A 12,017-nucleotide genomic window follows, 5' to 3' on the forward strand; every position below is an offset into this window, starting at 1 on the left:
GAGCAGCAAAGAAGTGTCTAGCCCACTATCTGCACCTTACAAAAAAGAAACAATGAGCAACCAGAGCAGACAGCAGGGCAAGTGCCAGTACAACGCCTTCCCAGGAGAATGGAGGGAATGGAATAGCGCTAATCATTGCTCTGCAGGGAACATAATCGACCAGAGAGAGGTAAGCCATTGCAAGAAGCAGGAAGGGCGTGGGCCTGATCTCAGTTTCTTGGGTTAACAACCGCTGTTCCCACAGATTTTTTTTTTTTGGGTCTGCATGAGGATAATGGACTATGTCACTAGATTAACACGTGCTTTGAGCTAGAGCCTGCTTGGAAATCTCTGATGAACAGTGCCTTTGACTAATCCATATGCAACCAATAGACCAATAGAGTTTTCACACTACAAAACTGTAGATCTATGATTCCACTTCAACTGCCATGTCAATATCCGGAAGAATCCTGGGATTTGCAATTTAGGGATGAGCATTCAAAGTTCTCTGCCAGCCAGAGAGATCCTCCATGGCAATCTTTCCCAAACTCTACTCCTCCAAGTGCTTTGAACTTCATCTCTCAGATCTCTGATCACTGGCCAAGTCAAGTGAAGCTTCTGGGAGTTGAAAGAGAGTTTGGGAATCACTATCCTAGTTCCTTGCCAAACTGCAAGCCCCAGGATTCCATTGGATGTAGCCACGGGGAAGCATGGCTATGTCGTATGTAGCCAAGGGGAAGCATTGTCCTATAAATGTGTAATGAGAAAGGGACCCAATTTATCTTCATGAATCTATTCCCCAGATATTTCAAGACCTTACATAGCAAGCAAGATAAAGCCATTTTGAATCAAAAAGCAGGATATGAATCAATGAAATAAACATATAAGCAAAATTATTTGCCTATTTCTAACCAGATCTAGAATGTTTGTGTATCTGTATATGTGTTTATCCTCAAGCTCCACATTATATTTTCATGGATCAGGGGCAATCGGTTGGGAAATTTTTTAGTATACCTCTTTCTAGAATTTGGACTACACCTTCCATTATCCTATGTGTGTTGGGGATTCTAGGGCGGTAATTTTTCCAAGCTATTTCTTGTTTCCAGCCTGGCATCCTCTTCTTCAGGACCCTTGATGTCTACAATAGATGCATCTGTTGCAGAAATCAGCCCCATTTCAGTCTCCCGACACCTTCACATAGGACTGGAAAAGACTGCTTGCCAAAATCCTGGAGAGGTGCTACCAGTTGGTTGATACCAGCCTTCCTCAACCTTGTGCATTCAAAGTGCAGGACTATAAATCCCATCCCAGTAGCCATACTGACTGGGAATGATGGAAAATGTACTGCCAAATTCATTGAGGTTGCCAGTTTAGGACTTCTGGCCAAAAAAACAACAACCCATAAACTCATGTTGGATGATCTAATGATGCTTAGAGAAATGTTCTCTCTAGGCTTTCAGTGTGATTCTGTAATCAACTTCCAGCAGAACCTCTGATGAAATTGGTCTATAGAATTGTGGTGAAAACCTAGAAAGACTATTTCTCTAGGCATTGCTAGTTCCTTCAACACAAGGCTATTGTATTCAAGACTCTTCACAAATAACTGGAACCATGTTCAATTTTTTTTGTCATGTCAGGAGAGATTTGAGAATCTGCAAGTCACTTCTGGTGTGAGAGAATTGGCCATCTGCAAGGACGTTGCCCAGGGGATGCCCGGATGATTCTGATGTTTGATCATCCTTGTGGGAGGCTTCTCTTATGTCCCAGCATGAGGAGCTGGAGCTGGTAGAGGGAGCTCATCAGCCTCTCCCCAGATTCGAACCTGCGACCTGTCGGTCTTCAGTCCTGCCAGCACAGGGGTTTAACCCACTGCTCCACCAGGGGCAGTTTGCATTACACACACACACACACAGACATATTCCTCTTGTATATATTTTTCTTGCATTTCAAGGCAATGCTCTCACCCTGAGATTTATCCCCTTTGACCTGAAAATAAGAGAAGAAGGTTCAGGTCTTGGGACCAGATAACAAGTTGTGAAAGCAAACATGATCAAGGCTTACTCTGAGGCTTATGTTGGGCTGCCTTTGTACTAGCTGAAGACAGAACTTTACAGTCTTCATGAAAACATGGCCTTTTTCTTTAATTTTCTCTTTTCTTATTTTTGCCACCACTGAACTGAGCCCTTTAAAGCAAAGCATCACAATTAATATAATCAACTCTGGCATGGATATAATAGCAATAATAATTCTACCAACTGCTTTGGTGATGAGGGGCCCAGCAATGTTCTTCTGAGGTTTGGAAAAATGAATGGAAAGAGGTTCAAGGCTAAGTGGCTTGAAGGATTTAAGGCCAAATGAATCACACTGCCAGTTTGAATCCAGCTTCTGAGAATGGAAAATTAAAAATAAAGCCCTTCCTTTCAAAGAAACAAAAAATAAAAAAGTAAGATAAACCCAAGTAGCACCCTTCAAACTCTTCGAAAAAGATTCAGGTGGTGATTTGTGGACTTTTCTTGATTTGAACACAGCAATAGTTTTGTATGTGCCAATACCGCATAAAGAATAATGTGCAATCTTTTTACAGTTATTTTGAGGGGAGCACAAACTCAAACAAACATGACTCTTACAGGAAACTAACCAGATTTTCAGGATATATCCCTACCTTTCTAGGAAAATGCATTATTTGCCTCCTCAGATTTGATTGGCAGCATTTCACTTTATGCAGTGAGTGAACATAACCGCTAATAAAAGTAACTTTATTAAATATTATATTGGGACATGCTTTGATTTTCATCATGTGTTAATTCCTTCTGATGATATATGCTCCTTCTGACCCCAGCTAGCTAGCTAGCTAGACAAATAGATAGATAGATAGATAGATAGATAGATAGATAGATAGATAGATAGATAGGCATCACACATATTTGTATTACACTTATAAAAATAAAAATGTAAATATTACAATCTGGAAAAATGTTGTATGGCCATTTTTCGTTGTTCATAACAATTGAGAAAAGTGTGTGTGACTGGAAAAAGAAAAAAAAAGTTATTGATTTGACTTGTATCCCATGTTCCTCCCATAACCAGAGTTAAATCAAAATAGCTATATGTAATACAAAGGCTTTTAAAAATCAATCCAATTAAAAATTAATTTTAAAACAATTAAAAACATACAAAATGCACACTGCATAGTAAAAGACTGGATTTACCTCTGCCCCAACCAGTTAAAGGCTGGAGTTTAAATAGGAAGATTATTGCCTGTCGGTGAAAAGATAATAAAGAGGGACCATGCTGAGAGAATGTGACTTTTTCAAAAAATTAAGACTCAAGACAAACTCGTATGAGGAGGTTCAGTGTTAAATACAAGATCAATATGTAGACTGTGTGCACTCTTACTCTTTATCTGTTCACTTAAAAAAAATTTAAACTTCCAAAACTTTGATGAATAATTTCTAGTTCTAGATCAGAGATGGGTAACTTTGGCAAGTACCAGTTTTGCCCTTAGAGCTGGCTCCATCAACACATTTGTATTCTCTTCCTCCTCCTTCCAATATCAATTAATTAAATAATAATACAATATTATTATATTAAGCATTGCTTAATATAATAACATGGAATAATAGCACATCAAAATATTAAAATTGACTTTTAATATATATATTTTGCACTATTTGCAAATAGCGATGCAAAAGGGAGCCATCTCCAAAATAATGAATCAATCCCCTTTTTAAAATATATCAGATTTTTTGAAAAATAATTCTAGGTACTGTGTAAAGTTAAAGAGGATGATTGAAGATCCCATTGATTAGTGTAAATATGGTTAATTAGCAAGCAGTTTACTGAATATATTAATAGAAATGGCTCTTTGATCTGTCCTAATTAAAACTAATAAATGACTGTATTCCTTATGATCTTTGATATGTACAAATTCATGCCTACTGACATAAGTGTATGCATGTCCTTGCATGCCTGGACAATTAAGGCTTGTTGGAGCTCCCAGTGAAGTCAATGGAAAAACACACAGCCGTTTTTGCAAATGTTGACGCAGGACAATATGTTTTATAGGGAATCATGAAAATGTTGTGGCAAAGAATCAAGTCCACTGCCAATGAACAGTATTCATGGAATTGTTTCTCACCCATCCGGATAGCTTTCAAAGGCACGTGACCACTTTGCTCCCTTCCCAGACAGTCAGACATGCTGTAAAAAGTAACACCAGCCATGAGAATTATAAAAGGGGGGAAAGGACACGTCCATAAACAGGGATAAACATCTTTCTCTAAGCAAAGCTGTCAGATTCATTTAAGCCGAGACCTGTATGCTGTTTTCCTCTGGGGCTGCTTTTTCCTGTCTGGGAACTGTTGTGGCATTTTATGTCTCCTCCCGAGTGGCCACCACTGAAAGATTTAGATAAGGCAAATGGTTGCACTCAATAGGCACATAATCCCAGGCAGTAGGTCAAAATGAAAAGCTATACTTTTTGTTAATGAGCTGACAAAGGCCTCTGTATGGGTGAGGGCGTGGAGAGGAACAAGAGAAGAAAGAAAACAGGGTTTATATTTGTAGTCCATAGCTTGGTTTATATTGGAAACATCAGTCCTTTCCCATAGCTGAATTATGTTCAGATGTTTAAGGTATTTTCAAAATATTCAATAACGTGGCACCATTTACCAATGGGACAGCTCCCAGGCAATCTCAATGGATAGTGGAATTTATTATTGTTATTTTTAAATACATGAATAGTATTCTTGCCAGTCTTTTGACTTAAATGTAAGTAATGCCTGTGGGCTTACTATACATGCAAAAAATCTGTTGACTCATCCTGAATGGAAAACCGGCTGTCTCCACAGCACACAGAAACTTGCAGAGTTGTGTTTGTTTGTTTGTTTGTTTGTTTGTTTAAAACCAAATTGCAGCACTTTGGACAAAGTCTGGAGTATCCTGCTTCTTCAAGGTAGTCTTGAGTAGGATTTAGACTGGTCCACTGTCCAGACTGGACAGTCATCACAGCAGGGAAAAGGCATGGATCTTGGCCATGTTGCCACCACTCCTAGCCAGCCATGAAGCTCTGTCCAAACTCTTGGCCATCACAAGCAATTGTCCTGATGTCAGAATGGATGCCCACATAACCACCTTTGTGGTGACATGACAAAGGTGAGATGTGAGCCGCCCCAATGGTGCAGCTGCATTTTCTGGCTATCTCAGCAATGGTTCTGGGGCATATTTATACCAGGTTAAGCTGCCTGGTATAGGCAATCCCTTTGAAATAAATGGGTCATGGGAATCTTTAAAGCTGCATGATACAACGCACCTCAGAACTGGACCATCAAGCTCAGTATTTTCAATACTAATTGGCAATCACACTCTGGGAACTCAGCTAGAGCCCCTCCCATAGCCCTACATGGAGTTGCCAAGGGTAGAATTTATATGATCATTCAAATTATTTGCTCTTCCACCAGGCTGTTCACCAGAGACCAAGTGAATGCACCCATGCAGCTCAAATGATGGCAGTAGATATTACACTCAGTGCACTTTTGTAAGCATATTAGGAAATTTGGTTGGAAAATAGAAATTTGTGAGTTTTAGGACTTGTCCAAAACTAGACGTAGAAGTACTTTCCTAAACTCTGCTAGTGGAGTGAAGGATTCACAATACAGAGGATTAGACTCCTCTTAAGGGATGAATGGGAGCTATTGTGTGGAGGCTTCTGATATGCAATGTATACTTGACATTAGAGACTTCAAGGAAAATCCCACTACACAGTGTGTTTATAATTAGCAAAACATTCTTTCCTGTTGTCAAGATGGCATTCTTCTATCCAACCTCCTCCTCCTCCTTCTAATTGGTGGTTTGATGCTTCACCATACCAAACGGTCACAATTTCTGTGGGCTCCATGTTTACATACCTGAAACAAAGGACCTCAAGCTCTTTTTTGAAGTTAATTAAAGTTTCAGTGGTATTCAAATATTTCCGGATAAGACCATCTAGATAGAGGATGGAAATAATCTCTAGTGCTTCTCTCTGTGATCTTTCTCAGACAAATCTGGAAGGTGCTTGTTGAAATAGGACTGATATCAGTAGAGATGGCACTACAGAATGCAGCAGGAGAATGGGACCCGACTGCCTTCTTGGGTGAATCCTTTCAATTGCAGTTGCTCAAAGCAAAGAGTTCCCAACCACTTGCAGTTTAAAATGGAAGGCAGAACCCTTTGACTTTAAAAGTGATCTGGTCATCTTAGATTCACAGCATGTAGAATTGATTGTGTGCTCTTTACTTTGGTCCTACAGAGTCTCGAATGCCTGTTAGAAAGAGAAATAGGAGGTCTGCAAATCTGTTTTCAGCTTCTGTATTTAGCAATTAACGCAAACATCTGTAGAGAAGGTAAGAGGGCATGAATATACACACACACAAATTCTCACACAAATCTTATCTCTCACTATTGGACTTTCTGGTTCATGGAAGGAAAGGCATATTTCTTTTCACATACCAAGAATAACTGGATCATAAGCCAGAAAAGTGACACTGTAGTCACAAAGTCCTTTAATGCTATAGAATTATAGCACTATAATTGTAATGGATGCATTCTATGGAATCCTGGGATTTATAGTTTGGGGAGGTCCTAGAGCTTGGCTAAGAATTTTAAATGGTCCTTCTAAAACTATAAATCCCAAAATTTCATGAGATGGAACCAGAGCTGTTAACATGGAATCATACTGCTAGAGTTGAGAAATGAGGGCTTTTAAACATACTAACTAGAGTTGAGAAGTGGGGGCTTTTAAATATACTAACTTTTAAAACATATTAACTAAAGTTGAGGGTTTTTAAACATACTAACTTGGAAGTTAACCTCACAGTAATTCGAAACTCTTCCAGGGCTGCACCTCGGCATCAATAGTTTCACTTCATACTCTACTTCTCCACATATCCTTTCATCTCTCTCTCTCCCACCACACCATTTCTTTTTCATATTCATGCATACAGAAATCCATTAAAGAGGAAAAAATGGAACAGCTGTGCCAGCATCTTACTCAGGTTGCAAAGTATTGCACTGAGGAACATCTGCATGCAAAGCATTTGCTCTATCATCGTGTCTTTCTCCTATCCCAGGCCTGCTGTCAGAACATGATATCATTGCTAACATCATCAATACATACAGAGTAAACAACATAAACATAAGATTAACAAAACAATATAAGCATAAAAATTGTCAATATAAGCATAATAATTACTTTTAATTATATTAAAAGTAATCCTGCCCATTCAAGGCAATTTAAAAGGCTGGGCCAAGATTAGTGCACACTCAAAAATTCTAGGGGGCCTGGGAATTATGTGCACTGCTATAGCAGGCAACAACAGTAATAGGTACGGGTCTGTGGCTGTTTATTTCCGGGGCCTATTAGAGGAAGTGACCTGGGTAATTGGTAGGAAAAATAAGGCCATATTCAACAATGTCTAGGGCTGAGCTAGAACTAGTTGTTCTCAGAGGCTTGTTGAAACCACCAGGTCTTCAAGCGCTTACAAAAGAAGGAGAGGGGTGGGGTCTGTCTAATTTTCCTGGGGAGGCCGTTCCAGAGGCGGGGGTCCACCACTGAGAAGGCCCTCTCTCTCATCCCCACCAACCATATTTGTGATAGTGGTGGAAGCTAAAGGAGGCCCTCCCTGGAAGATCTTAGAGTTTGCGCTGGTTCATAGAAGGAGATGCGATGGAGATAGGCAGGGCCCAAACTATTTAGGGCTTTATAAGTCATGACAGAAATTATCACAGGGACAGGAAGTATATACTGTATATACTCGAGTATATAACTAGTTTTTAGCCCCCTTTTTAGGATGAAAAAGCCCTTCTCGGCTTATACTGGGGTTAGGGTCCTAGCAGGAAGGCATGGGGTTGAAAGATGGGCTTCTTTCAGCCCCAGGCCTTCCTGCCAGGAACCTCACTCTCCGCACAGCAATCCAGCTCTCCTTCCTCTCCTCCTCTCTTGACACCAGTCTTTCCCACTTTTCCTTAGTCATATATACACAGTATTTTCCTCAAAATGTATGTTAAAATAAACTATGGTGATTATTGGAAGGATACATAAGCACATTTACATTGAAGGTTAGAATAATGATTTAATCAGAGCTGGACACTTATATTAAATTACGGTTTTATGTAAATATTCAATAATATTTTACCTACTGATACCTCAATAAATGTAATTTTATTGGTATCTAAATTTAATTAATTAATTAATTAATAATTTAGAAGCTTTTGAACTGTGGTCTTGGAGGAAAATTCTGAGAGTGCCTTAGACCGCAAGAAGATCAAACCAGTCCATACTCCAGGAAATAATGCCAGGCTGCTCACTGGAGGGAAGGATTTTAAAGGCAAAGATGAAGTACTTTAGCCACATAATGAGAAGACAGGCAACCTTGGAGAAGTTAATGATGCTGGGGAAAATGGAAGGAAAAAGGAAGAGGGACCGACCGAGGACAAGATGGATGGATGGTATCTCTGAAGTGACTGGCTTGATTCTGAAGGAGCTGGGGGTAGCGACGGCCGACAGGGAGCTCTGGCGTGGGCTGGTCCATGAGGTCACAAGTAGTCGGAAGCGACTGAACAAATAAACAACAAGAACAAAATTATTTTGAAATTTACTAGTAGCTGTTGCATTTCCCACCTTTGGCTTATACTCGAGTCAGTAAGTTTTCCCAGTTTTTTGTAGTAAAATTAGGTGCCTCGGCTCATATTCAGGTTGGCTTATACTTGGGTATATAAGGGTATATTTCAAGTTACACTTTAAAATATACCTGTTCTGACTTACATATAAATTTAACTTGAGAACAAACCTACAGAGCCTATCTTGTTCATAACTTGGGGGCCCCCTGTTTTTTTCTTAGTCACTGTCAAGTTCACTCTCTCTGCGATATTCTCAAACATTTCAGACTACGCTGCACTGCTACTTGTTACTAGGAGTACTGTTGTCTATACTAGAAAGGGCTCACAAATGAAGATGTTTTGATTCTCTGGTGGACCTGTTTTGTTGATTTTCATGCCTCCAACTTCTCTGCTGTCAGTTACATTATCATTTATTTATTTAATACTATTTCTATAGTAGTTTTTCAGATTGTTGTTGCCATCTGGATGTCCAGAAAACAATGCACAGTGGTCCCTTGGTATCCACTGAGATTTAGTCCCAGGACCTCAAAATGGATACCAAAACCCATGGATACTCAACTCCCAATATGTACAGTTGTGTAGTAAAATAGTGTCTCTTATATAAAATGGCAAAAGCAAGGTGTGGATGGTGGAATTTATGCATGCAGAATCTATTGATATGGAGGGCTGACTGTACAGAGGGAACATCATTGTTTAGTGGTTCTGTACTGAAATTCCATATGTAACTTTCAAGAATATCTTCCTGCTTTTTAAATGAACATTTGAGTAGGAAATATCCAGAAATAGGTAAGGTTTTCTCAGTAATAAATTATCCTCTTCAGATTATGTTATATTACCAAATACACAGTAATATAGCCATTTGTGAGAAGAATGGCAGATTCAGGTCACTTGTCATTTGCCTGACTCAGTTCCTTTCCTGACCTTTGTGTGCCATTTCAGTTAACGCTCTGCCAGTCTTCTGGAAATGTCTTTCCAACTGAAATTTGGAAGCGTGACTTGGACAGATTCATGAAAGACAATGCCGTGTTCCTGTTTGGTAAGTACACCATAGTGAAAGAACCTCACGAGTCACTGTGAATAAACCTCATGAACTGGCAAGTCATTTGCAGAAAGCAATTCATTATTAGTCAAGTGCTGTTCAGGCCATTTAAGGATAGAACCATTGTGCATGGAGCCTACTATTGAGACCAGATGACTGGAATGTATCTATTGATTATGAAATGCACAAATTAAGGGAAGGAAATATGCTTTGAAACAGCAGTGGTGGCAAAGGATAAATGACCTCTTCACACTACATAGTTAGATCACTGCAATTCTTCTTTAACTCCCATAACTGCATCCTATGGAATCCTGAGGCCTGTTCTTTCTGGAGCTTTCTGTCACAGAATTCTAAATAAAATTCCTAAAAATGAAAATCCCAGGATTCCATGTGAAGTTGCTGCATAAATTAAAGTCAAACCATAGTGCTGTAATTTTGTGATGCTTTTGTGCCTGAGGACCAGCCATCAACTATCTGAATAACCAATGTAAAACTGGCAAAAATACTCTAAAATTCAAATTGCAATTATGAGATGTTGTCAGTTTTGTGGGAATAGCCGTCAAGATAAATCTATGAATTCAGGCTTCTACCAGTCATTTATTTCCCCAAAAATGCTCTGTCTGACTTACCAGGTGAACATGTCACAGTGTTGAGTGCCCTCTCACCCGCCATGGTGGCGATGAGGGGCTTCTCCTTCCCAGAAGCCCGTTTGGCAGCAGGAAAGTTTCCAGCGGATGGGCGGTCATCCAATGGGAGGAGGTCTCTGCTTGTCCCCTAGTTAGCTGGGGCGGCTACCTACTGTGCTTCAGGCAGTCTTCTTAAGGCTGCCCAAGGCTGTGCCAAGCAGCATGCCTTTCCGGTATTCCAACCCACCAACCCTTCATAAATGTTGACTGTTTTATGGTTTTTGTTGAGCGTTGTTACTTTGTTACAACTTGCAGGCATGCAGCATGGGGCTTGGATCTGGCTGGATTATCCCCCCCCCCCCCCCAATTCCATGGGAGGACGGGACATCCGGTGGTTTACCGGGGGTTTGACAGTAACGGTGTACTGATATTGTGCTGGTTGGTAACAGCAGCACCCCTGGCATAGTCAAGTGGTATTGGTCAGCAGCGGGCTGCCTGATCATGGATCCAGGACCCATGCAGGGTGGCCAATCCTGATTCTCTTCTGTAAGCAATAAAGAAGTTGTGGCCTTTGTCATCCCAACACCGTGTGGGTGTCATAACTGAGTTTGCTGGCGGGAGGTAGTATTCGTACATGCCCACAAAACATGTTTGAGGTATCTTATTCTGCATCTGTTTGAAAGTCAAAAGAAGAGAAAAAGGAAGAGAAAAGAGAAAAGACAAAATAAAAACAGAGAAAATGTTTATCTTCATTTTATGTACGTTTCATTTTGTACACACATTTTCAAAACAGTGCCTTTTTACAAACTGTTCTTGCTATAATGCTGCTTTGCACATTTCCCACTCATATACACTGTTTTATACTTATCTGTTTTCTCAATAATGCCCAGAGAAAGAAGTTAGGAGGAAAGTATCACTGTGGGACTGTTTAATCGATGAAAAGAATTTGTTTGACATGGCATTTTCCTGGTCTGCTTTGGCCCTGCAGTGACGCCACTAACACCACACATATCATACACATCATAGTGAGATTGGCTATACAGTTCTTTTAATTCATGCAATTGTACCAGTTTGACAATCTGAGGTTCCACAAACATACTTTGGCATACCCTCATAACCCCAACTTCTCACACTTTCATTTCTCCCTACTTTTTAAATCTTTTAAATCATTTTGCAGTTTCAGCAATTAAAATAAACATAAATGCAGATATGTGTATAACTGTTAAAGAGGCAATATGTTGGGAATAGCAAGGGACCGTGGGGAGAGTGGAAGAATCTGACCTTTTGACGTCATTTTCCTGCCAGCATGCTGGCACAGAAATGGAAGGGACTCATCATACAAGGTGATGAGTATGTTGTAGGTATATTGTAGGACTGCCAGCTATTGATGAGTTTTACCCACTAAAAGTGAGGGACAGTTTAATCATGGTTTCATGCAGTAGGGACTTCCTTTTTGGTTTGCTTGCCTTATATAAGAAAGTTTATAGTTGCTGATTTTTTTTCAAATTTTCAAGTATTTTTGCTACACTATTATGATATGATCTGGTATGTGAAGAGATCTATGGGTACTGGGCAGCACCAACCCGAGCAATCCTACTGGCTATGCAACCCTTCGGTAATTAGAGCAGGCCTGGGCAAACTTTGGCCCTCAAGGTGTTTTGGACTTCAACACCCACAATTCCTAATGGCCAGTAGGCTGCTAGGAGTTGTGGAAG

This window comes from Anolis sagrei, chromosome 1, assembly GCF_037176765.1.
Source record: "Anolis sagrei isolate rAnoSag1 chromosome 1, rAnoSag1.mat, whole genome shotgun sequence".
Taxonomy (NCBI): domain Eukaryota; kingdom Metazoa; phylum Chordata; class Lepidosauria; order Squamata; family Dactyloidae; genus Anolis; species Anolis sagrei.